A 24,957-nucleotide genomic window follows, 5' to 3' on the forward strand; every position below is an offset into this window, starting at 1 on the left:
TCCAATGCACCACACTCTACTCCAATCCACCCCCTCTATCCCAATCCAACCCACCCCATACCAGTTCAGTCTACCTCATTCCATTTAATACAGCCCGCCCTAATTCAATCCACCCAGCCTGTCCCAATCCAATCCACCTCACCCAACCCAACTCCACGCCACTCCAACCCAACCCATCCCATCCCACTCCAATAAATTAATCCCACTCCACTCTACTTCAATCTAAACCACCCCACTCCAGTCAAATCAAACCCACCCCACTCCAGTCCAATTGAGTCTACCCCACTCCACTCCACCCAACTCCAATCCACTTCTCCCCACTCCAGTCCAATCCACCCCACCCAATACCAATCCCACCCTCACCCCAGCCCTATCACTCCAATCCAAACCACCCACCCCAATCCAATTTAATCCACCCTAATCTAATCCACCCCAATCCCACTCACCTCTCCTCATTTCAATCAACCCCACACCAATACACACCACTCCACTCAATCCATCCCACTCTTCCCCAATCCAATCCAATCCAATAAAATACAATACAATTCAATCCAATCCACCCCACTCTACTCCAATCCAATCCACCCCATTAGCTCAATCCACTCCAACCCACTCCCCCATCCCACCCCACTCCACGACACTCTCTGCCACTGAACCCTTGGACTCAACTCCCCTTTTCTCAACTCTATGACACTCTACTCCCCTACTCCACTCTCACACTCGACACCACTACATTTTAGCAATGCTTTTAAAACAAGCAATCTTTTTTTAAATGCAGTCCGTTTTCCTTAAAGGATAACAGAATGCATTTAAAAAAAGAAAAATGAAAAGATTTATTTTCATTTTTTAAGCACAACCAATGATTTCTGGGTCCACTGCCTGCTCTTAAAAAATCATTTTCGCTACCATTCACAAAGGAGAAGGGGTTCCTTTGGAACCCCTTCCCTTTTGCGAATGCGTTATCGCCTACCACATTTCGGTCACAAAACATTCCTACATATCGCTGCAATTCGGTATTGGGAAGGGATGCTCTTGACATGCCCCTTCCTAATACTAAATCAGCTTTTGTGCGCAATTCTAAATTGTGATTCAGTAAAATTACCGAATCACAAATTGGAATTCATACATACCAAAATGCATTTTTGCGGTGAAGCCACAAAAATGCATTAAACATATGGCCCAATACTTTTTCTCATCCTTTTTGTATAAACACTAATACTGCTTTACCAGAACAAGAAGTGCTTGTTTCCTCCACTAATATTTATAATAAACAATTGTACTGATCAAATCATTAGGAAGAAGCATACTGTTTTGAGATCAACCTAAGAGCAAACAATTCCAATCTATTACATAATGTTCCTTTAATTTCAAATATTTTAAAATAATTTATTGTATTCCACCCACAGCTACTTTTGTTACTGTAGTTAATTTGGATTCCAATTTCATGCAGAAAATATTTTATATTGTATTCTCGTTTGAAGGAAAGCAACTAACAAACACACTTTGCCAAGTATATAGTCAGTCACTCTCCATTGTTTTGTAGGCTTTTAAGAACGATTTGGATGTTCAGGTTTTCACCTGTGGAGCTGCTTTTATGTAGTAAGTTAACAACCTGCTGGTCTCCTCTGGCTATGGGAACCTATGCAAATGTAATTTGTTATATTTACTTGTTTACTTAGATAAACATGGGCATAAGACGTTTAGGTGAAAAATGCAAATCTGTATACTTTTCATGCAACAGTTAGAACTGGAGAGAGAAATCTATCTACTGATTGTATTTGTAAGTTAGCCCACCTATCACTGAATCCAAAAATTGTTCTAGTAATGGCAAGTCATGGTCGTCAACTGATTTTAAGCTATGCTATTACTGTCAGGCCTTTGAAGAACTTATAGGGATACTCCTGAGCCTTTACCCTACTCCACAGGAGAACAGTTTCATTTCTCCAAAGACTGCGTTGCCTTCAGCACCCCTTTTAGGTGTACGTGATTATCAAAACCATCCACATTGTTTTGTAATGAAAAGGAGGGTTTTGTACACAGAGTACTTACACAAGGCCATGGTGACACAGAATAAACTATTTTCTTATTATTTCTCTGCTTTAGATGCTGTTGCAACTGGATTACCACCAAGGTGTATTTGGCTGCTGATATATATATATGTTTACATCTTGTTCACATTCTGTGTTATCATTTAGGTGTTGGGACTCATTGTAAACTGACTATGATACAGAGTAATTTGGATGAACTTTCCTGTGGCTCTTTGATGCTCATTGAATTGCACCTTTTGAACAATGAGATAATTCTTGTTACTGATCGTCCATTTCTCGTGGTCATAATCATTGTGCCTCATCTGCTTACTACTGTGAAAGTTTCACATCGAACAATATGGTTGTTATCTGTTGGCATAGAGAAACACTATTGGTGGTTCAGTTAGAGTCTGTTGGATGCAGACAAACTGCCAAACATTCTCAGATGCCATCCGCTATGTTTAGAGCCGAGGTCTTCAAAATGTAGGGCGCATCCCCCGAACGTCCATGACATGATCTCCAGGAGGGGCATTTGTGGATTATTGCACTGCAATGAGAGTGGGGGAGGGAATGGCACAAATGGCTTGGGATCGCAAAATTCTTTGGCGCACTTCCATATTACCTCTGTTTGGAAAGACATGGGAGAGGACTGGGGAAAGGGCGTGGGTGGGGGGGGGGTGGGAAGCCATAATTAGACAGGCATTAGGCCTTGTAAGTAGAACCACCAAGTGTCTTGACTCTATGGGGGCCTTGGAGCATAAGGCCCATCGAAGAAAGTAAGGTACAGGGCTAATTTATATATTTACTTAAAGCCTCACAGGGAAAAGATAGCTAAAGGCATTTCTGCTGTGGTCTATGAAATGAGGTGAGGTGCAGGGCTCATTTTTTTCAAAGTCCAGAGGGGGTAGCTGCTTGAGCAGCACTGATATTTTTCCAGGTCTGTACTTGGATAACCCATTCAGTTCATGTCTTTTTCCCTGAATTCAAACATTATTAACCTTTTAAGTGCGAGTGTCAGCCATTGGCCAACATTGGGAAGGAATGTAAAGGCCCCCTCTGGTGCTCTGCAGCAGAGGGAGTTGTTTATTCTTTTTTAGATCAGGCTCCTCGGCAGGAGTTTCCCGAGCAGCTTGAATTGTTTTGTATTTTAACTGTGAGGAAGATCAGCTTGCAGGGCTCTCCGACGTCATTAAAGTAAAAGTGAAAGTACAATGAGTCAATGGGCTTGTTTTACTTTCACTGAATCAGTGCTTGGGGGCTTTGTTAGCCCCGTGAACACTGATTCTACCAGGAGAGGTATCATTGGAAAGGGGAGAATCTCCCCATTCTAAAGGTACCTCTGTCCAGTGGATTCCCGTTGGGGATCGCCACAAGAAAGTGATCCCTAAGCAGGGATCCACCCAACAGACATCACGGGTGGGGGAGTGGCACCTTAGGTAAGGACTTGTACTCCCTCTTGCCTTACTATTTTTTATAACAGAGTCTTTCTGTCCCCCTACAGGGAGCAGATGGGGGCAATTACTCCAGATATGCCCCCTGAAAGGGCAGAGGGCCCAGTTAACAGAAGGGTTTATTTTTGTTGTTAGAACTTAGGGTGAGGCTGCCCAGAAAGGACATGAGCATCCCCCACCCTAAAGAAATGGGCAGAACAGTCTTTCTGGCCCTCCCCAAGGGGGCAGAGAAAGATAACTTCCCCTGGTCTGCCCTAAAGGCAGGGGGTGGACAGAAAACCCACTAGATGCCAGGGATCTATTTAAATATAGGGGTGGCCCCATGCCCCCACCCCAACTAAATGATGCAACAGTCTTTCCACCCCACCCCTCGGGGGGGCAGAAGGGGGTAATTACCCTGATCTGCCCCCGGGGGAGAAACCCCACTAGACACAAGGGCTTTTTTTTATTTTTAGTACCATAGAGGTGGGGGCTGCCCAATATGGGCATGGCCATGCCTTAACCCCATGAAATCGGTGGAATAGCCTGTCTGACCCCCCAGGGGCAGAGGGGGATGGTTACCCCTTATCTGCCCCCAGTGGGGGCACAAAGCCAACTAGACTCCATGGATTTAAAAAAATATATATATAGGTGGGGGCTGCCCACCAAGGGCATGGCATCGCCCACACCCCAAAGCAATGGGTGGAACAGTCTATGGAAAAAAATGGGCACAACAGTCTGTCTGCCCCCTAGAGGCAGAGGGGATAATTACCCCCTATCTGCTCCACGGGGGGGAGAAAACCCACTAGACTCCAGGTTTATTTTTAAATGTAGGGAGGAGGCTGATGTAGGAGGATGGCTCTCTATATAGTGTACAAAAAAGACATGCACTGTGCAGAGTGTCCAAGCAACCACACTTTGGTATCCAGAGGTAAAAAGCAGACCACCATTGCTCTGTTTTTGTGGTAGTATTGATGAGCAGTTAGGCTTATCTTGGAGATATGCTAAGTGTGTGTTGTACTCACAGTACCAATAAATGTGGACACGCTCAGACGAATAACTCAAGACCAACTTAAAAAATACTTCAGATTTTTATAATTTTTTAAGACCAAGATCATCAAAATTGGGTAAATACTTTTTAACTTATAATTTTTCAAAGTTGAGCTAAAACAGTCTTTTTGTGCGTAATTTTGCATCATAGGAATGAATAGGAGAAACTTTAAAAATGCATATAAAATTAGGCAATGCGCTGACAAGTGTCACCTGCTATGTTTAGGTAGAGATCCTCGAGATGTCCTGTGGGCCAGCTGGAGAAGTTCATAGTTCAAGCAGGAGCAGCCGCTGAAAGTCTTGGAGCTGGTGCACAACAGAGCAGGGTAACTACTTGGAAACACTGCACAGGTGGACTGAACGGTAAGTCCAGTGGGTCCCCTTGGAGTGTAGAGGTCACAAGGGGTGAGGGACCCCTAGAACACTGTTTTTTCCAGATGCAGGGGCCAGGGAGGCCGGGTGCAGTGCAGATAGGTCAGCCAAGGGTCGTGCATCAATGGTCCCTGAAGCCAAGTGCAGGTCAATTTGAGGGTGGATTGCAGGTCAGCTGGGCAACTCTGGGGGTGGTTATTGGATGTCCTGAAGTTCATTGACTGGTGCTTGCTTCTGGACCTCATAGAGTCTGGAGTGGATTTTTCTTCTGGGTGTCTCACATTGCGGGTCCAGTAACCCAGGCAATAGCACCTCCAAGCCACTGGATGTTGCAGTTTCATCAAACTTGGGACAATGGCAGGGGTTGTTCTTCAGGTTCATTGGGTTGAATTTGGTCAGGCTGCTGTGTCCAGTTTGTTGGTCAGTGAACTGGACTTCACTGGTTTCTTGCCTGCAGTGTGCAGAGAGTGATGCCTTCACTCAGAGGGAGATTCTTGGTGATTTTCAGAACACTGAAGGTCCTTTGGGGTTTCCTAAAGTCTGCCAGTTGTCCAGTCAACCCCTCCATAGTAATTGTCGAGTCCTGGGTGTAGCAGACAGGGGTTGGCACCTTTTTCTTCTTGCAACAGGACTTCTGTTCCTGAGCTTTGGGTCTTCTTTATTACTGGTCATCTTGTGTTCATCAAATCTGATCTGCAGGTCTAGGGATGTCCACTGAATACTGTATTACTGTATTTAGTGGGCATTAAGGGGAGAACCTGGTAGTAGCCAATGGGCCACCTACCTTAGGTTGACTACATCCACTATGTGACCTCTGCCTGTGGAAAGAGGGCACATCCATAACCTTGATTGGCTATTTTCCTGCCATCCAAGATGGTGGAAATTGAGATGGAGTGGTCACCTTGCCTGCCACACCTGAGGGGTGGTGCAGGCTGGGGGTGGCAACTCCTCCTGGCTACGTTTCCTCACCGATTTTCTTGCTCAAAGTGTGGGAGCAAACATTGGGCAGCCATCTGCTACTAGAAGCAGAGTCAGAGGTCAGATTTCAAAGGTGGTAAAGCCTTAGAAGCTGACCGCTGTGCCTGGGTGCCTGCCTGAGGGAAGAGGTGTAACACCTAGACCCAGGAAAAGATTTGTGTTCTGGCTCCTGAGAGCAGAGGCTTTCACCCCAGGAGTCCACATTTGTGTCTGGGGGTCACAGGTTGGTAGAAACCAGTCAGCAACCATGCCAGGGTTTTGCAGGGGGCACCGCTAAGGAGCCCTCTGGGTACGTTATTATTCTGAGTTGTTTAATACCACACAGTCCAGTATTCAGAGAGACCATCATGTAGCTGGGGAACTCATACTGACCAGAGTCCAGCACATGTATTTGCTATGGCTTCCCTGTACACTTACTATGTCTTAAAGTTTTGTAAAGACACAGCAGGGGCCTATTTGCTCATGCAAAGGTGCCATCAATCAATCAATCAATCAATCAGTTGCATTTATAAAGCGCGCTACTCACCCGTAAGGGTCTCAAGGCGCTGGGGGGGGGGGTCAATGCTCGAAGAGCCAGGTCTTGAGCTGCCTTCTGAAGTGAAGGTGGTCTTGTATGGCGCGAAGGTGGCTGGGAAGGGAGTTCCAGGTCTTCGCTGCTAGGTAGGAGAAGGACCTGCCTCCGGCGGTGGCTTTGCGAATGCGGGGTACGGCTGCCAGGGCTTGTCCGGTCGAGCGTAGGGTGCGAGGAGGAGTGTAGAAGGAGACGCGGTGCCCTCACATGCACTATAGTTCACCATGGCTAAAGGCTTTAAGGCCTTCCAGAGGGCTGACCTACCTATAGTGCATGCAGTGTTAGTGGACAGAGCACTCTTGGTGAGTGCCTTGTAGAGTTTGCAACTTTTAAATACACCTTGTCATGCGCTTGCAATGGCAGTCTGCATGATGCTGGTGTGGGGCCTCTCAGAGTGTCCCAATCGGTGCTGCTGCTCTGGGGAGCTCTCTTCAGTACCCATGCCCTAGGTACCAAGGGTACCATTTACTAGGGATGTACAAGGATTGTTGAAGTGCCAATACATAGTACAGTTTTGGAGAAAGAGATCTGCCCTATTAACCTGTTTAGCAGGAACCCAGGCCACTTACAGTTTGAAACTACATTATTGTTCAGGCAAAATGTGGGGGGCTGCCATGCTAAATGATGCCCTTTCTCACAGCTGCCCGCAAGGCCATAACCTAACCCAACTAAATGGAATAACAGTCTTTTTGCCCCCCGGACAACAGATGAAGTTAATTAACCATGATCTGTTCACAGGTGGGCAGAAAGCCCACTGGACACCAGGTCTTTCTAAACATTTTTTAAGACTATAGGGATGGGGGCTGCCCAGCATGGGCATGGCCATGCCCTCACCCCAAATAAATGGGGAATCTAGATATTTGGGGGAGTCCAGGGTATGGTGCTTTGCATCCATCCCCCAACATTTTCTTACCAACCTCAAATGTTGACTAAAAACAGATTTTCTTCAAATTATTCTGAGAAAAACTTCTGGAACCTGCAGGAGCCGCAATTTGCCTACCACCCAGCATTACCCCAAGTCTCCCAATAAAAATGCTACCTCACTTGTGTGTGTGGACCAAGACATCTTGACACAAAAGGCCCTAAGGTGGAGAGATCAACAATAAGGGTAGCTGCACCATTTGGGACCGTGCTCAGCTTCCACCCATGGTAAAGTATTAACCACAGACTTGGGATTCCAGGGTGGTGTGCCTTGTGTGAATCCCATGAGGTTGTCTTAGCCGCAATGCCTTGTAAACCTCAAACTTTGTCTGAAATCATACATTTTCCTCACATTTCTGTGATGGAAACTTCAAGCATCAGCAGGAATCCACAGAATTCCAAACACCCAGCCTCACTTGTGCTGATAAAAATGCTGCACCACTGGTCCACAACAGAAATGGATCAAACTGAGGCCAATAGGAGCCCCCATGCAACAGCTCCCATTTACCTTGGTTTGATCCATTTCTGTTGCAGGCCCTGCAAGGCCATACCCTAACCCAACTAAATGGAACAACAGTCTTTTTGCCTCCCGGACAACAGATGAAGTTAATTAACCATGATCTGTTCACTGGTGGGCAGAAATCCCACAGGACACCAGGGTTTTCTAAACATTTTTTAAGACTATAGGGATGGGGGCTGCCCAGCATGGGCATGGCCATGCTGTCACCCCAAATAAATGGAGAATCTAGATATTTGGGGGAGTCCAGGGTGTTGTGCTTTGCATCCATCCCACAACATTTTCTTACCAACCTCAAATGTTGACTAAAAACAGATTTTCTTCAAATTCTTCTGAGAAAAACTTCTTGAATCTGCAGGAGCCACAAATTCCCTACCACCCAGCATTACCCCAAGTCTCCCAATAAAATTGCTACCTCACTTGTGTGTGTGGACCAAGACACCTTGACACAAAAGGCCCAAAGGTGGAGAGATCAACAATAAGGGTAGCTGCACCATTTGGGACCGTGCTCGGCTTCCACCCATGGAAAGGTATTAACCACAGACCTGGGATTCCAGGGTGGTGTGCCTTTTGTGAATCCCATGAGGTTGTCTTAGCCACAATGCCTTGTAAACTTCAAACTTTGCCTGAAATCATACATTTTCCTCACATTTCTGTGATGGAAACTTCAAGCATCAGCAGGAATCCACAGAATTCCAAACACCCAGCCTCACTTGTGCCGATAAAAATGCTGCACCACTGGTCCACAACAGAAATGGATCAAACTGAGGTCAATAGGAGTCCCCATGCAACAGCTCCCATTTACCTTGGTTTGATCCATTTCTGTTGCAGGCCCTACGCCCAGCCACACAAGCGGGGTAGCGTTTTGATTAGCACAAGTGGCTTATTGCTGGGTGATAGGAATTTTGTGGATTCCTGCAGATTCTGGAAGTTCTCATCACAGAAATGTAAGGAAAATATGTGATTTCAGGCAAAGTTTGAGGATTGTAAGGCATTGTGGGTAAGAAAATCTCATGGGAGGTTCTTTGTGACACAACCTGGTGACATGGAAGTCACTCCATCATGGATTCTCCTTGGTGTCTAGTTTTCAAAACTGTGCAGGTTTGCTAGGTTTTCCTAGGTGCCGGCTGAGCTTGGGCCCAAAAACCACAGTTAACCACTTTGCAAAAAACAGGTTATATTTGAGTGGGAAAATGTGATGTATCCATGTTTCATTTGCACTGTTTCCTGTTGCAGGTTCTAGGCCTATCCACACAAATGAGATACCATGTTTATCGGAAGACCTAGGGGAATGTTGGATAGAAGGAAGTTTATGGCTCCTCACAGATAACAGATCTGTCCATCACAGAAATGTGAGGAAAATGTGTTTTTTAAGTCGGTGTTTGTTTTTAACAATGGATACTGGGTAAAACAACCTGGTGAGAGCCACACAGGTCACCCCATCCTGGATTTCCTCTGGTGTATAGTTTTTAAAAATGTATAGGTTTGTTAAATTCCCTAGCTGCCAGCTGCAATGGGGACCAAAATCCACAACTACCTACTTTGCAAAAAACGGGTCAGTTTTGTGCAGACAATTGTGATGTGTCCATATTGGGTTTTGGGCCATTTCCTGTACAGGCACTAAGTCTACCTGTACAAATGAGATACTGTTTTTATCAGAAGACATGTGGGAGAATAGAATAGTAGGATATTTGTTATTACCTATTGGATGTCACTGCATTTATGCCTTCCTCATGTAAGCGAGTGTGAATAAAAGAAGGTATTTTGAAAAATACGTTTTAAATCCTATGCTCCTATGTGTACTCACAAATTTAGAGATGTACAAACAGCTACTGCTCCTAAACTCCATATCTTGTGCTCATTTCAGAAATAAATAGGTTTCCTTGAAACCAATTTTTCACTCCAGTTATTTCACATATGAAGTCGTCTATACTCAGTACACAATGAAAAACCATTATATGTTGCAGCTCAGCTGTTGGATCTGGGTACCTCTGGTTTTTGGAGACGCTACAAACCCTAAATTTCCCCACAACTAAAGAGGACTAGTGAACGTAATGCTACATTACTTTTGTAAATCAGCCATTGTAACAAAAAGTTGCTATGAAAACATTGTCACAAATGGCTGTTTTTTCCTACATGTTGTCAATATTTCTTTATTTCAACAATTAGATTCCTTGGGAAAACCTTCAAGGATCTACACATATGACCACTTGCTGAATTCAGAGTTGTGTCTACTTCTTAGAAATATATAGCTTTCCTGGATCAACCGTGAGTTTCACAGCTTTCCTGGATCACCCGTAAGTTTCACACTGGTTTCTGCCACAAACTGGAAGTAAGTTGAAAACACAAAAATAGTAAAAATGGGCTCCCTCCTTGAAAAATGCCAAAACTGTGGTACGAAAAATGTGTTTTTTGGTTCAGCTGTTCATGCTCCTGAAAGCTTGGAAGATGGCGACGTTAGCTTAGCTAACCATTCATTGACACCATTTTTATGGGAAAAACAGTCACTTTTATCCAGAGCACTTATTTCTTATTTTTCCCCCAAAACTCAAAATTTCTTGTTCCCCTCCATGGGAATTCACAATTCTCATAAGGCCTCCATGCCAAATTTGCATCAATTGTTCCCAGAATCTGTACCTGTAGAATTTGCAGGATTCTGGGAAAAATTTATGCAAATTTGGCATGGAGGCCTTATGAGAACAAAACGTTATGGAGGCCAAAGCACAAACTACCCTAAGTTGCCAAAAAAGGGCTCACAACCTGGGGTTCGGGGAAAGGGCCAGCAGTTGAGGAGTTAAGTCTGGACTACCCATCCCAGAATGCAAAGGAAAAATACCTCTACTGGATGAGCTGTTCATGTATGTGCGTGGGAAACCTAAGAGTTCTCTAAGTGGCCTCTGAGCTGCAGCCCACAAGATGGAATTAAGGTGCGGGCCTCAATTTGTTTTAATTAGTGTCTCAGAGGGATCGGTTTATGACATTATCAAACCAGGACTTCAAGCCCTAAAAAAGAGATAGGCGCAGATGAACTATTCATCCACATACCTGGAAAACTTGAAAGCTCTTTTGGCAGCCTCATCACCAAGGCCCCAGTAAGTATTCTCACAAAAATACTCCTTATTTAATAAATCCCGCCCATTCATGCACTCACACGCTCCCTCTTCTGTATCCTAATTCTGTATTCTAATCTTTTGGAGTGTGTATCGGAATGAAATCATTTTGCTCAGGGGGACCTCAACACAAAAAACTTTGAAGCCCTCTGGTTTAGAGTGTAGTCTAGGGTACAGGTATTTGTTCTTGTTGTTTGGGAAACCTGTGTCAAAGAAACTTCCCAACTGTGCTGATGCCATATCCCTATCTTCTTGATCATTTGTGGCAAAATTCAGATGGTCATCATAACACTAAACACACTTTGAAATAAGACCAACATCTCTATGATAGTGTTTAAGAACACTTTAACGTCATATGAGATACCCCAAAACTTAAGGCCAGATTTACCAGCAGTTTGCTTCAGGTCTGCATCACAAATGTGTTGCACACTTGTGCAAAGTGTAGGACCGGGACTTACATTCCAGTGCATAACATGTTGTGTGCTGAAAAGTAGTCCCAAAGTAAAGAAATGTAGGCCGATATTTATGCTTTTTGCCGCAAAACTGCACTAATGCAGTTTGGCAGCAGAAAGTTTAGCGCCGGCTTGCATCATTTAACAACGCCAGCAGGGCGCTGTATTTATTAAATGGCGGAAGCCGGTGCAAAACTTGGGCTAGCATCTTCAAGAAAGACGCTAGCCTGGTGGGGGTGGTGGTAGGGAAGGAGTGGGTTGTGCATCAGAAATTGACGCTAACCAGACCAACACCATTTTCTGGCACACAACCACCAAAAACATGACTCCTGGAGTCATGCTCACCACCCCAATGGCAAGCACAGGGGATACGTGCCTCCTGGGCATGACTATTGCACCCTGTGCCATGCAGGGAGCCCCAGGTTAGGGCCCCCAATGGCACTTTAAACAAAATTAAAAAATACTTACAATACTTACCTTACTTACCTGGGATGGGTCCCATCCTCTGACGTCTCTCTGGTGTTGGTGGGGGTGTTCCTCGGGCTTGGGGATGGCACCTGTTGACCCATTCTATGGTGTTTAACCATGGAAAGGGGTCCACAGGTCCCCTAATACCTGGTTTGACCCAGGCATTAAATAATGGTGCAAAGCATGCTTTGCACCATTATTTAGCCCCTCCTCCCACCCTTGCGTCATTTTAGCATGGGGGATAATATTGGGGCTTCGTAGTTATCGTGCTGTCTGCTTTTCACGCAGCACAGTGCAGAAACTTTGCTTACTGCACTGCATGAAAACGAACTAAATCTGCTTCTTCATTTCTCCAGACTAAGCACTCTTGTAATGCCCACTAATATAGATGATATGTTACTTCTACTCCTTGTATTCCTCATAGTCTTAAATAACATTTCCTATACATTTATTTACACATTTTCATGAAGTAATATGTCTGTATATTATATTGTAATGAGTAACCCTATAAAGTACATAAATGAAAGAGGGGCTAAGGAGGGACGAGGGGCACCATTGGGGAGTGGTAGTAAGAGAATACATGAGGAAAGAGGTCGTGGAGGGACCTCGCCAACAAAGGTTGTCCCACTGGGCGCCACCAACGCAAAAGCTGGCTCTGCTGCTGCACATTACGTTTTGGGGTGGCAATGATAAATGGATCTCTCACTTCAACAACCCCAGATTCTGCGCTGTTTGCTTACAACAAACTGACCAGGAGTTACAAGAGGCTCCCACCCTAATCCCTGAGGAGTGAAATGGAGATAAACAGACAGCACACTCCACACACACAACCAAGTGTTAGGATTCACACCTCGCAAGAAGCAATTTGTTCCTTCTGCTCGGTTTGGTCCAAATCAGGAAATGCAAGGAAGTGAAAACAAACACACGCCCCACCCATCCCTCCTTTTGTCTCGTAAACAAAAGTCCACGATGCAGTCGTTTTCACTTAGCATTTGCTAGATTAGACCATGAAATTGTGGTTTTGATTCTGTGAAACGAGCAATAAAATGAAAGTGTTTTTCATAGAACAATTTAGCTGCCAAGTCCTGTGGGAAGGAATCAGGTCGATTCGCCCCGAGAAGGAGACCCAGCTCTTTCATCTCCAGAAGGGGCAAATAAAAATATCTAGGTCAGCCAGGGACATCTGATAAGATATCAAAGAGCATTAGTGCTTCATTCATCACAGCTCAAGATGCATTTCAAAAGAGAACTTTTTAATGAGCAGTCTTCAGAATTATCTTACTATAGCCAGATGAAATTTCAAATATCATCTTTATATGTTTTTTGCAGTTTTCTATATCGCTAACATGGCCCAGTGGGTATCGGAGTCCTTTACTTAAGTACAGTTACAGCGTCATGCAAACCGGTTAAATAAACACAAATTCAAAGCTAAAATAACAAGTTAGCATATTCCCAGTTAGATGTTAGGGGGAAGGTTTTTGTAAGCTACACAAATATGCAGGTGAATTTGCCTTGAGGAAAAGTAGGGAATTTATAACAGATTTCTTTGCCCGGGCCTGAAAGTCTGACAATCACCAACAGTAGGCATTCTAGAAAGGAGGCATTAATTAATTCTGATACCGACGTTGCCATTTAAAATAGGATTGTATTGATTTAGCAGAGTTCATGGAGCTGTCTAGTTATTGTTTGGATCCCAAATACAGTCATGGGGGTGTCCTTAGTGGATCCACAGCGGGAGATGTAGGGCATGATGCAAGATGTCAGCATCTTGCTTCCACGAGGGGTCCACAAGCATGACGGACAATGTACCCATGATCTTCTATCTAGGGCAGAACAGACCAATAACTAGCAGGCACCCCAATGTGGGGCATGTGGTGCTGCACACAGCTCTGTGAGAAGACAGTTCTTGCAGGAACTACATCCATTCATCTCTGCTACATCCACTCACTCCTCAACCCACCACAGATACAGCAACTCCTCCTGACCAGATAGTCAGAAGACCTCCTCCTATTAGCCACCAGGCCGACATTGAGGCGATTCAACCAACAGCCACCATCTGCCAAATGCCATCAGGGGAACAAGCATCACATGCGCAGCCCTACATGGGCCCCTTGTGAAGCTAATTCCATTTATGAAGCTTTCCACTACTTCACTGATAATCTGGCAAGTATGGTATTGCGGGCAGTAGCTTGAGAGTCTATGGTATAATTAAGGCTTGGGTCCTTTGTGGAGTTAGTACAGAGTGCAATGCCCATGGGGGGAAGTGGCGTTATGACCCAGGACTACCGTGGCCCGGGCCCCTTCCAGCTCTTATGATACACCAGCCTCAATGAGATTTCCTGCCACTTGACAGAAATACGAATCATGTCCTGTGTGTGTCACTTTCACCCGCCGCCACCAAGAAGGCCAGCGGTAGACGTGACCCCTTGCCCCTGACCTCCACCTTTTCAAGCAGGCCATAGTGGGGGCGGAGTGTAGAGGGTGGACAAGCCAGGACGGCAAGGGACACGTGGGACTCTCACCTTGACATCTGCTTGGTTGGCTCCCTGCCCTGGAGTGTGCCTCGCCCCAGAGTGAGCCTTGATTGTGTTCACACTTGTGCCTTCATACCCCCTCCCCCCATATCTAGTGTCTGGGGGGTGTGCTGCTTGTCTTCTTCACGCTTGCGACTGCCAGCACAGCCGCTGCCATTCCAGAATAGCCCTTTGTTTGCTACCTTTTCTTGTGCAGTCTGGTCCGTCTTCTGCGCTTGAAATTGTATTTGGCCCACAGCTACCTTTCCTTTGCAGGTGCTTCTCCTTTCCCTGAGGTGGTTACAGCCAGCTCAGTCATCCTTGCTGGAATTGCCCATTTCTTTGCTTTTCACTTTACTGGCAGGTGAATACTAATCAGTGAGTCACCTGCATCCTCGCTCCTTCTTTGACGGGTCTGAGACCGAACTGGAGGAAGTAAGGGCAGTGGCTGACCACCCTTGGCGGTCCCATATCCCACCTGGTCTGCTTTCCCACCAGTCAGCCACAGGGCTAAGAAGCAAGCGTAGGCTCCTCCTGGTGGGTTGATTGTGGAGGTAATAACCCCCGCCAGAAGTATTACATGACATCTATGCATCACCATCAGGTATAACTGTGGCCCAACAAAGCACTCAAGTTCAGCAGCCTGTTAGCCCTTTACCTTTGCAAGTGGAGGCCGCCCCCCACCTGATGAGTCTTTCTGAATTCCAATGGGTATATGCTACCTTGGCACACACTGGACTGGCTTTCCTAGCTCTTTCACAGTGCCCTAAAGGGTCATTTAACGAGCAGTCTCCTAACTCCATAGCAAGTTTCTCTTCACTTACCCAGCCTCAGTCAACCACTCTGCCCCCACTACGATGCTTCCTTGGGAGTAAGGGCAGTTACCAGAGTCACAGGATGCGACAGCACATGTTTTAGGTTTGGTTGACCAATTGCTTTCCAAGTTAGCTCCCACCGAGGAGAAGGTAGCTGCGACCCCTCTGCCAACTGCCCGTGGATCTAATCCAATGATATTATAACCACTAGCACAGACCTAAAAAATCAGGAAAAGGCAATCAGTAAATCACGTGCTGTGGAAAATGGGACTCTCAGCAGGGGAAGAATGGCAAAGCGCAGTCAGCTGGGGTCAAGGACCTTTCAAGCCTGGAATCAGATACAAAGGCTGATGCAAACGGGGGAAAAAAGAGGTTCCTTGTCTACCACAGCAATTGGGAACCAAGACACTTTGCTGTCCAGACCTCGTAAGTTATATTCCTACGTGCCTGCTGACATAACAGAAAAAATCCGGAAGGGCGATTTTGTGGACATTTTTTCCTTAATAGGAAAAAAAAGGGATTGTACTCACAAATATAAAGAGGGTAAGGATATGTCAGCACAGGATAGGAGGCCAAGAGTTGAAGAGTCAATCACAATTTGGTTAGTTGGCTACAATGTGTACATGTCTGGTAATCTTGAAAAAACCCAGAGGTCTCACCCTCTATGATTTTCTATTCAAACAGGATACTAAAAACACACCAGATGCATGGAGGCATGCTGTGGCTGGATTATGACTGTGACTTTAAGCGGGCTAAAGTGGAAGATTCAGATATAAGGTGAGACCAGACAGAGGTCAAGGTGTGGTTAAAAGGTGTTAATAGCAAGGCCCTGCAGAAACCTTTGTTTCGCCAGCAGCTCAAAGGGGACAGGAAGGACTCGTGCTGGGCCTTCAGTAGAAAGTTATGCACATGGATTTTACAAATACAAGCATGTTTTTTTCCTTTTATTGCCATCCCTCTCACCCAGAGCTCATGTGAACAAAAATTCTAAATAGAAAGGAAAGGATGGAGTTAAGCCCGCCAGCTATTTTTAGGTTGCCAACACTGGCTCAGATTACCAAGCTACTCCCATGGCTAGGCTTGCATTCCAACAAAGAGGAGGCAACGTTTTTGTATTTGGGTTTTTTCACTAGTTTTAGGATTCCTGCACTCAGAGTAGCTCCCATTCCCTAAAGCAATAATTTGGTTTCTGCCGGCCTGCATCAGGCTGTGGTATCTAAGATGATAATGAAAGAGCTTACCTTGGGTAGGATAAAAGGGCCTTTTTCCTCCCACCTTTTGAGGACTTTGTCTGTTCTCCTTTAGGTGTGGTATGTAAGAAATAACCAGGGCAGTTTAGGCTGATTCATAACCTCTCGGCTCCCAAAGGCTCTTCAGTTAATGAGGCTATTGATCCACAGTTATGCTTGGTCAGGCACTCATCTGTGGATCAGGCATTGTCCACGCTGTGTGAACTCAGTGTGGGGGCCTTGCTAGCAAAGACAGACATTGATGCTGCCTTTAGGCTTCTCCTAGTCCATCCTGAGGGCTATCACCTCTTAGGATTCCAATTTATGAACTCACACTGTTTTGACAAGTGCATGCCAATGGATGTGCAGTGTCTTGCACATACTTTGAAAAGTTCAGCTTGTTACTACAGTGGATATTCACTGCATGCATTGGTCCCTGGGAGGTGACCAATTACTTTGATGATTTCCTGGTTTTGGGACCGCCAAAAGTTGGAGTGTACTCTTAGGTACTGAACACACTAACTGCCCTCTTCAAGGACCTGGGGTGCCCATAGTACCTGAAAAGACTATATGTCCCTCCACGTGCATCACGTTCCTTGGTATTGAAATAGTTGCAATGGCCATTGAGTGCCTCCTTCCCTCTGAAAAGGTGCAAACTTTTAGGCAGTGGATTGATGCTGTGCCGACCTTCAAGAAGGTGACTCTTCACCAGCTCCAGGTGCTAGTTGGTCAGTCAAATTATTCCCCTGGCACGTCCCTTTTAAATCAATCAATCAATAAATCGGGTGCTTGTTAAGTGCAACTACTCATCCACAAGAGTCTCAAGGCACTGGGGAGGGTGGGCATGCAGCGTCCATCAATGAGGTGGTTCTTTGAAAAGCCATGTCTTCAGCTCCTTTGTGAAGTTGAGGAGGGGGGGAGTTCATCTGAAGTGGAGTGGATGGGCGTTCCAAGCTGTGGCTGTGAGGTGGGAGAAAGAGCGACCCCCCTGTTCTTGTTTTCCTGATGCGGGGTACTTCTGTGAGAGAGAGCTGGGCTGAATGTAGGGTCCTGTAGGGTTCATGGAAGCTGAGTCCCCTGTTCAGGTAGGCTGGTCCGGTGTCGTGGAGAGCTTTGTGTGCGTGGGTGAGGATCTTGAAGGTGATTCTTTTCTCTATGGGAAGCAGGTGTAGTGTGCACAGGTGTTGAGAGATGTGGCAGTGCCTAGGTAGGTCGAGGACCAGTCTGACAGCGGGGTTCTGTATGTTCTGTAGTTTGCAGATGAGTTTAATGTTGATCCCGGCATAGAGTGCATTGCCATAGTCCAGTCTGCTGATAATGAAGACATGTGTGATGGTTTTTCTGTGTTCAAGGGGGATCCACTTGAAGGTCTTGCGTAGGAGGCAGAGGGTGTGGAAGCAGGTGGGTGTGATTGAGTTGATTTGGTGGTCCATGTTGAGTTTCGAGTCCAGGATGATCCTGAGGTTGCAGGCTTGGGTTGTGGGGGTGGGCAGACTTCTGAGGGTGGGTGGCCACCAGGAGTCATTCCACGCATCGGGTTGAGAGTCTATGAAGAGTACTTCTATCTTGTTCGCATTGAGTTGAAGGCAGCTGTTTTTCATACAGTTGGCGACCTCTCCCATGCCTTCTCTGAAGTTGTGTCTGGCTGTGTTAGGTTCATTGGATAGGAAGAGGAGGAGTTGGGTGACGTCGGCGTAGGAGATGATGTTGATTCCGTAGCTTCTGATGATGGCAGCCAGCGGGGCCATGTAGATTTTGAACAGTGTGGGGCTGAGGGAGGATCCCAGGGGAACTCCGCAGGTGGGAGGAGAGGGGTCCGAGAGGAAGGGGGTGAGTCTCACTCATTGAGTTCTGCCTGAGAGGAAGGACTGGATCCAGTCGAGGGCTTTTTCTCTAACGCTGGCTTCGTGAAGTCTACGTATCAGGCTGTGATTGGAAACTGTGTCGAAGGCGCCGAGAGGTCTAGTAGGATAAGTGCCGCCATTTCTCCCTTGTCCAGCAGGGAGCGGATGTTGTCTTTTGCAGCCAGGAGGGCTGTTTCGGTGCTAAGGTTTTTTGCTGAATCCGGATTGGGAGGCGTCGAGGATGTTGTGGTCTTCGATAAAAGTGGCAAGTTGGCTGTTGATGGCTTTCTCGATTACTTTTGCTGGGAATGGGAGCAGGGAGATGGCCCTGAAGTTCTTGAGGTCAGTGGGGTCTGCCAAGTGTTTCTTGAGGAGGGGGCTGATCTCGGCATGTTTCCAGTCATCGGGGAAAGAGGCGTCAGCTAGGGAGCAGTTGATGGTGAGGCGGAGCTTGGGGACAATGGTATTAGCTGCTCTGTTGAAGATGTGGTGGGGGCAAGGGTCCATGGGGGTCCTGTAGTGTATGGACCTCATTGCCTTCAGTGTGTCTTTAGTGGTGAGGGGGGTCCAACTGGTGATCGTTGGTTTATTGGTGTCGGGTTCCGGTGGAGTGGGTTCTGTGTGTAGGTTGTCCTTTATGAAGCTGTCATAGATGGTCTTGATTTTGTTCTGAAAGTAAGTGTTTAGTCTGTTGCAGAGGTCCTGTGAGGGTGGGATGCCTATTGTTTCACTGTAGGGCAAACTCCTTGATAATGCTGAAGAGTTCCTTGCTGCTGTATGCATGTGAGAAGATGCTATCTTGTATTGCTTTCTTTTTGGTGCTTCTCATGAGTTGGTGGTGTGCGGTGGTGGCGTCTCTGAAGTTGCTTTGGGCTTTTGTGGATTTGGTGTTTCTCCAGATTTATTAAAGGCCTCGACAGGTGTTTCTGGATTCTCTGAGTTCTGCGGTGAACCAGCTGGCTTTCTTGGGATGGGTGCTGTTGTTCTTTTTCTTTTTGAGGGGGTTATGGTATTGGTGCAGTCGGCGATCCATTTGTGAAAGGTGTGTGCGGCGGTGTTCGGGTCGTCATTGTGTGTGATGGTGGGGGCGGCGTTGATGAGGGTGGTGGTGAGCTGGTCGTCAGTGATTCTTGCCCGGCTTCTGTGAGATGGTTGGTGTTGGGGTCTGAGGATGGTGGGTGTGTTGAAGGTGAAATGGATGCATCGATGGTCTGTCCATGGGGGATCAGAGGTGTGGCTGAAGGTGAGAGAGGTTCCTGTTGTGACAATGGGGTCAAGAGTGTGTCCTGCCGAGTGCGTTGGTTCCATCATGATCTGTCGGAGCCCTATGCTGTGGAGGTTGTCTAGGAGGGATGCAGTGTTGGGGTCTTATGGGTTGTCAAGGTGGAAGTTGATGTCTCCAAGCAAGGTGTAGTCGTGGCTGTGATGGCTTGTGCGGAGATGCAGTCAGTGATGGAGTTGGCGAAGGGTGCGCAGGGTCCGGGGGTTGGTAGATGAGGGTTCCCCTGAAGGTGGATGTCGGGCTGTCCTGTAGTTTGAAATGAAGGTGTTCCATCAGGCTTGTGGGGTCTTCGGAGTGTGTGCTCAGACGGATGTTTGACTTGTGAACCATAGCGAGTCCCTCCCCCCCGAGGTGACTGGGGCAGTCTTTCCAGGTGAGCTTTTATCCTTGGAGAATGGCAATGGCGATGTCCGGGCCTGAGGTGGTGTTGGTCCAGGTCTCGTGAGGAAAGCGACGTCCGGGGCGGTACTGTCAAGGAGGTCCCAGATTTTGGTAGCATGTTTATGGAGGGAGCTGATATTGAGGAGGATGCATTTCATGATCTTTGGTGTCGGAGTGTTGTTGCAGGTGGGTTGTGCCGGATCTAAGGTCTTGGTGGTGGTGTAGGATTGGCGGCAGCAGAGGCAGCTGAAGGGTCCATGGGTGTCAGCTGGTGATGCAAGCTTGCAGTTGTTGCATCTTGGGTTGAGTGTGAGGAGAGCTGCTGGAGAGTAGAGGTGGCAGGTGGGAGGTCAAGGAGTTCTGGTGCAGGTCATGTTGGGTCACAGATGGGTACAGACGGCTCGCCTTTGGCACGCCAGCGGGGTGTCTGCTGCATGGCAGCCTAGCGGCCACCATTAAATAATGAGAGGTCAGCTGGAAGGCGGGAGCAACAGCGCAAAAAAGCAGTGCAGGCCGTGGGGGCAGCAGCGGCAGGTAGGGGGGGAGAGAGAGAGTTGGGAAGAAGCGAGAGAGAGAGAAAAGAGAGAGACTGCAAATGAGAGTAAAAGTAGAGAAAAAAGGAAAAACGAGAAGAGTGCAGAAAAAGCAAAGGCAAAAAAACAATGGTTAGAAGTGCCCAAAGGGGGGAATACAGAGAAAGAGAGGTCGAGTGCCCGGTGGCAGCCTAGCAGAAGAGCAAAGCTCTCCCACTAGACACCAGGGATGAGGCGCAGACAGGAGCCTGCAGGTGGTGGAGGGCATTGAACTCCTGACCGGGGTTAGTGTTTAGTCTGACAGGGGCTGCCCTTGATAGAGGAGCTGCACGGAGGCAGAGCAGTTCACTGCCCAGGTCAGTGGGGTTGCTCTTTCTACCATGCAGTAGCTGCCATTGGGGAGGCGGAGTAAGGTATGGACGCCCTCACTGATACAGGAGGTTACACCTATGTGGTCCAATGGCGTATGGGATTGCTGAAGATCCTGGTGTGTGAATATTTATTGCAGTTAAATTCTAGGCCCGTTATATATTATGATTTTGAAACAGTTATAATTTATTCAAATATACTACTCTGTTTATAGGGTGATGTTTTTCTCACAGGCGCCTGACTTTTCACAATGTGTTCCTGTTATGCTATCTATTGTGCTTCACTTGCTTGTAATAAATATGACTTTCCCCACCAATCACTGGGTGTTCTGTCAGTGCCTCATTTTGATTGATGAGGGGGTGTGGGCCATACTGGGGGAATCTGGGTCCTAAAACCTCTTGCATTAGGTTGCTATAACAACTGCTGTTTTCTCTTCTGGACAGTCAACCCATTTTACATGTCACAACACACGTTTTTCCTTTCTCCATCATTGAAAATACATTTGTCTGGCCCTACTCTAAATATGTCTCGTCATCTCTGAAACGCATGGCCTGGTTAGCTGCAGTCCCTCCGAAGGAAGTAATAGTAAACAACATTTAGCAGTAAAAGTTTTAGGTAACATTTACTACACATTATACAATTTTAGTTACATAATCTAACAGAATTAGTGTTCTCAGCATAATAAACAAATTGCAACGAATAATCTATTGGCAACTATTACAACATACACTACACATGGGCAAACCAGACATTAGCATTCAAAATTATGTGCAAGAGAGGCCAAATCACCCCTAAGCACCTTTTAGGGGACGCTCCTTTGAAAAGGTTAAGAATATCCTATACACCCTGGCCAAGACCTGCCTACGTCTCTGTGAACTATGAAGCTCACCCTCCTAGTCAGTAAAAAGAGTGCTCTGTTTTTTCCACCTCCCACCAACCAACCAAACCCTGCAGAGCCATAGCACTTGAGCCACAGGCTGCAGTTGAGGAAACAGATGCGCTCCTATGCCAAACAAAATGTGCCAAACAATAATAAACTCAAGAAACAATATTGGCAACTTTTATGGGATGGTAGCTGTCTACACCTCAAGTGGCCACACTTCAAGCAATATCTGCAGTATATAAAAAAAGAAAATAAGCCCTAAATTCCAGGAAATGCCAAACAATCTGCACGACTCCTCCCTGAAGTGTCTCAATTCTCATGTAGTTTGATGCCAGATCAGGCAACTGCATGTTTCCAGAAGGTATGGCACAGCAATCTTCACTGTGTGTTTTTGCATTCATTAATGCAAGGAGACAAGGACCAAGGTCAGAAACAAATCATATGCCCACAGTATAATAGAATACATTATGGTGCATGTAACAACTGTACATCTAATGACCATTCCTTTGCAACTGTGACTGACTAGCGGATAATCACTGGGTCTTTCATTTGAGGTGGCTGTATCCAGAGCTCAAGTGCAGCTCTTGACAACTGAAATGACCATGCACAAGAAAATGATTATTGGCTACTTAGAAACATACCTCCAAAATTGAAAGTAAATGAATAAATCAGATTTCTTGAATAAACCATGCAGATTTTAACTCTCCTGATATGTCATCTTAAATTAATCCACCCTTGGGTGGTTCTTGTTGTTACGAAACAAGGATTGGCAAGGATTCTCTGTGGCTGTATGTAGGAAACTCACTGAGATATTCTCATTGTGAGTTGTTATAGCCCGATACATTCATATTGGATAGTTTAATGCAATCAGCAGACCACTTGTGTAAAAAAGCAGTCACTTGATATTAGTCCACCTTCCACAAATGAGAGTTATGCACAGAAGTGAAGAAACCTAGGGCCATATGTACGAACACGTTTTCCCATAGACACAGAATGGGGAAAAACCTTTGCTACATCTGGCCCCTAATTCCACAAATAGCACGTACCATAAAAGCAAACGGGGATTTTTCCCCACTTACAGCACGTTTATAAGAGCAATTTAGTAGATTCACTAATTTGTTAGAGCAAGTGCCCGATACTATGGGAAGTTACTTTCAGATGCTACTCTAAACCTACAAAGGCTATGCATTACAAGAGTGTCTGACCAGGCCTCTTAACTAAATTATTTTTAGATAATGTGAAACACTTGTTAAGAAGTAAAGTACTTGTTGCGATACTTCGAGGCTCACATGAACAGTCAATCTCTTTGTTTGGTACAGTTGCAGTAAGCTGATGACAAAACTCTCGTGAGTTTGTACCCTAAGGCTCATACGCACTAACACATTTTCCCACAGAGACAGAAAGGGAAAACAAATTGATACATCCGGCCCTTAATGCTGAAACTCCATTAAACTAACTATAGACCATTTGATCCAACAATTCCCAAAACCCAAGGAGGTATTAAACAATCTTGTGATGAGACTTTTTTTGAGAACAGAGGTGCAATTTCCAACAACCATTGGCAAACCCAATTTTGGATTGTCAGTCTTTGTTTTGGTTATCATGGTATTTACAAAACGTTATTGTTGTAGAAACTACCAGGTCCTCATCAATCTAAAACATAAAATTGTCTAAAACAAAACATATGTTCTGACCTCAAAAATCACACATTGCTATAGTAGTTCCAGGCATTTAAGGAAACTACTTTGTGTGTGAATGTGCTCCTTGTGAAAGGGCAGAATGCCATTACTCACAGTGTGGTTAGACAATGGCTGAAAAAGTCTGATGCATAGTGCTACTGTGTATGCTGTTGTGGGTAGAAGAAAAATGTGAATTACCCCATAACAGAGTAATGGATGAACAGGACAGGCTAAAAGCCACTTTAAGTGTATTATACATATTATTTTAAATAAATCAAAATGTGTTGGCTAATGCTGAATCAAAAAAAGATCACCCTCTCAGTCTTCTGCATAGACCAGATATGATGCTTTGGAGCTAAAAAAGACAATTTGCTAAAATGTATTTTTTAGAGAATCATTCACAAACATTTTTTGCTCAGGCCAGTATCCCTGAAAAACTCAGTGTAGTTTACTTTGAACCTACAGTATTCAGCAGTCAGTTCATGAATTTTACCACTGATAATAAAAGTTACTACATATTATCACATTAAAACAGACTCAGCAGTTCCGCATCATGAGTGGTGCAGAGGGCACTCATGTCTTCAGTAATATGCAATGTGCTAATTCCCTGACCTATTTACAGCCTGTCACTGCAGAGCTGTTACTCATGTTTTCTGGATGCGTTGACAGGTGAAACCATTTGTGTGAACACCTAGTGTTGGTGTCTTTAATTAAACATAGAATCATGCAGTGAAATCTATCCGAAAGAATACGGAAAGTAAGCTTTGGAGTTAAAATAAGCCGCAACCTGAATGATGCTTGCTTGATGAGGCCACGCATCGACCACCCCTCTAAATAACACCCACTTGAAATAATAATGCTACAATTACTAGTAGTAACATATAAATCACTTCTTACCACACAATATCTTGTGGTGCATTACTGAGATATGTAGCATGCCTGGTTGACAGTGTTGTTCTTGTGCAAGTCACACAGGGAGAGGCTTGGTCACATGACAAGGGGTCAGAGTAATTTTTGTGTGGTTCATGTGCACATAGATTCTGATCTCTCTACATGATAACCAGCATTTATTTTGAGAAACTGCACCTACATCTTGCTTGCTGTGAGCTGCACTCAGGCTGCCAGGTACCCCAATGAGTCAGGAAAGGCAATGGACACTCATGTATTCCTGCCAGGGTGCAGGGTAAGTTATGATTATGACCTGCCTCTTGTTAGGCTACCTCACCAGTGTTTGCAAAGACTTCACAGAAAGACTTCTTGAGGTCCTGCTGGTGCTTCCTAATGTTTTCTATCTCAAGGGGATAGAGTGGGATGCCAATCATTTTGGCAGTGATGTTTCACTATATTTTGGAACAGGCTTTGGGTCTCATCTTGCTCAGGAGGTGATAGAATAGCCAACTACAACCTTAAATACTTCCCCCGCAAACAGTCAGCTCCTGGTCTGAAATATATATTTTGCTTCCTGTCTGCAGAGTTGGCTGTTGTGATGTTTGAATGAAGGCTTGAACTTTGCAGGGGTTCTTCGGTCCCTGG

This window comes from Pleurodeles waltl, chromosome 8, assembly GCF_031143425.1.
Source record: "Pleurodeles waltl isolate 20211129_DDA chromosome 8, aPleWal1.hap1.20221129, whole genome shotgun sequence".
NCBI lineage: Eukaryota > Metazoa > Chordata > Amphibia > Caudata > Salamandridae > Pleurodeles > Pleurodeles waltl.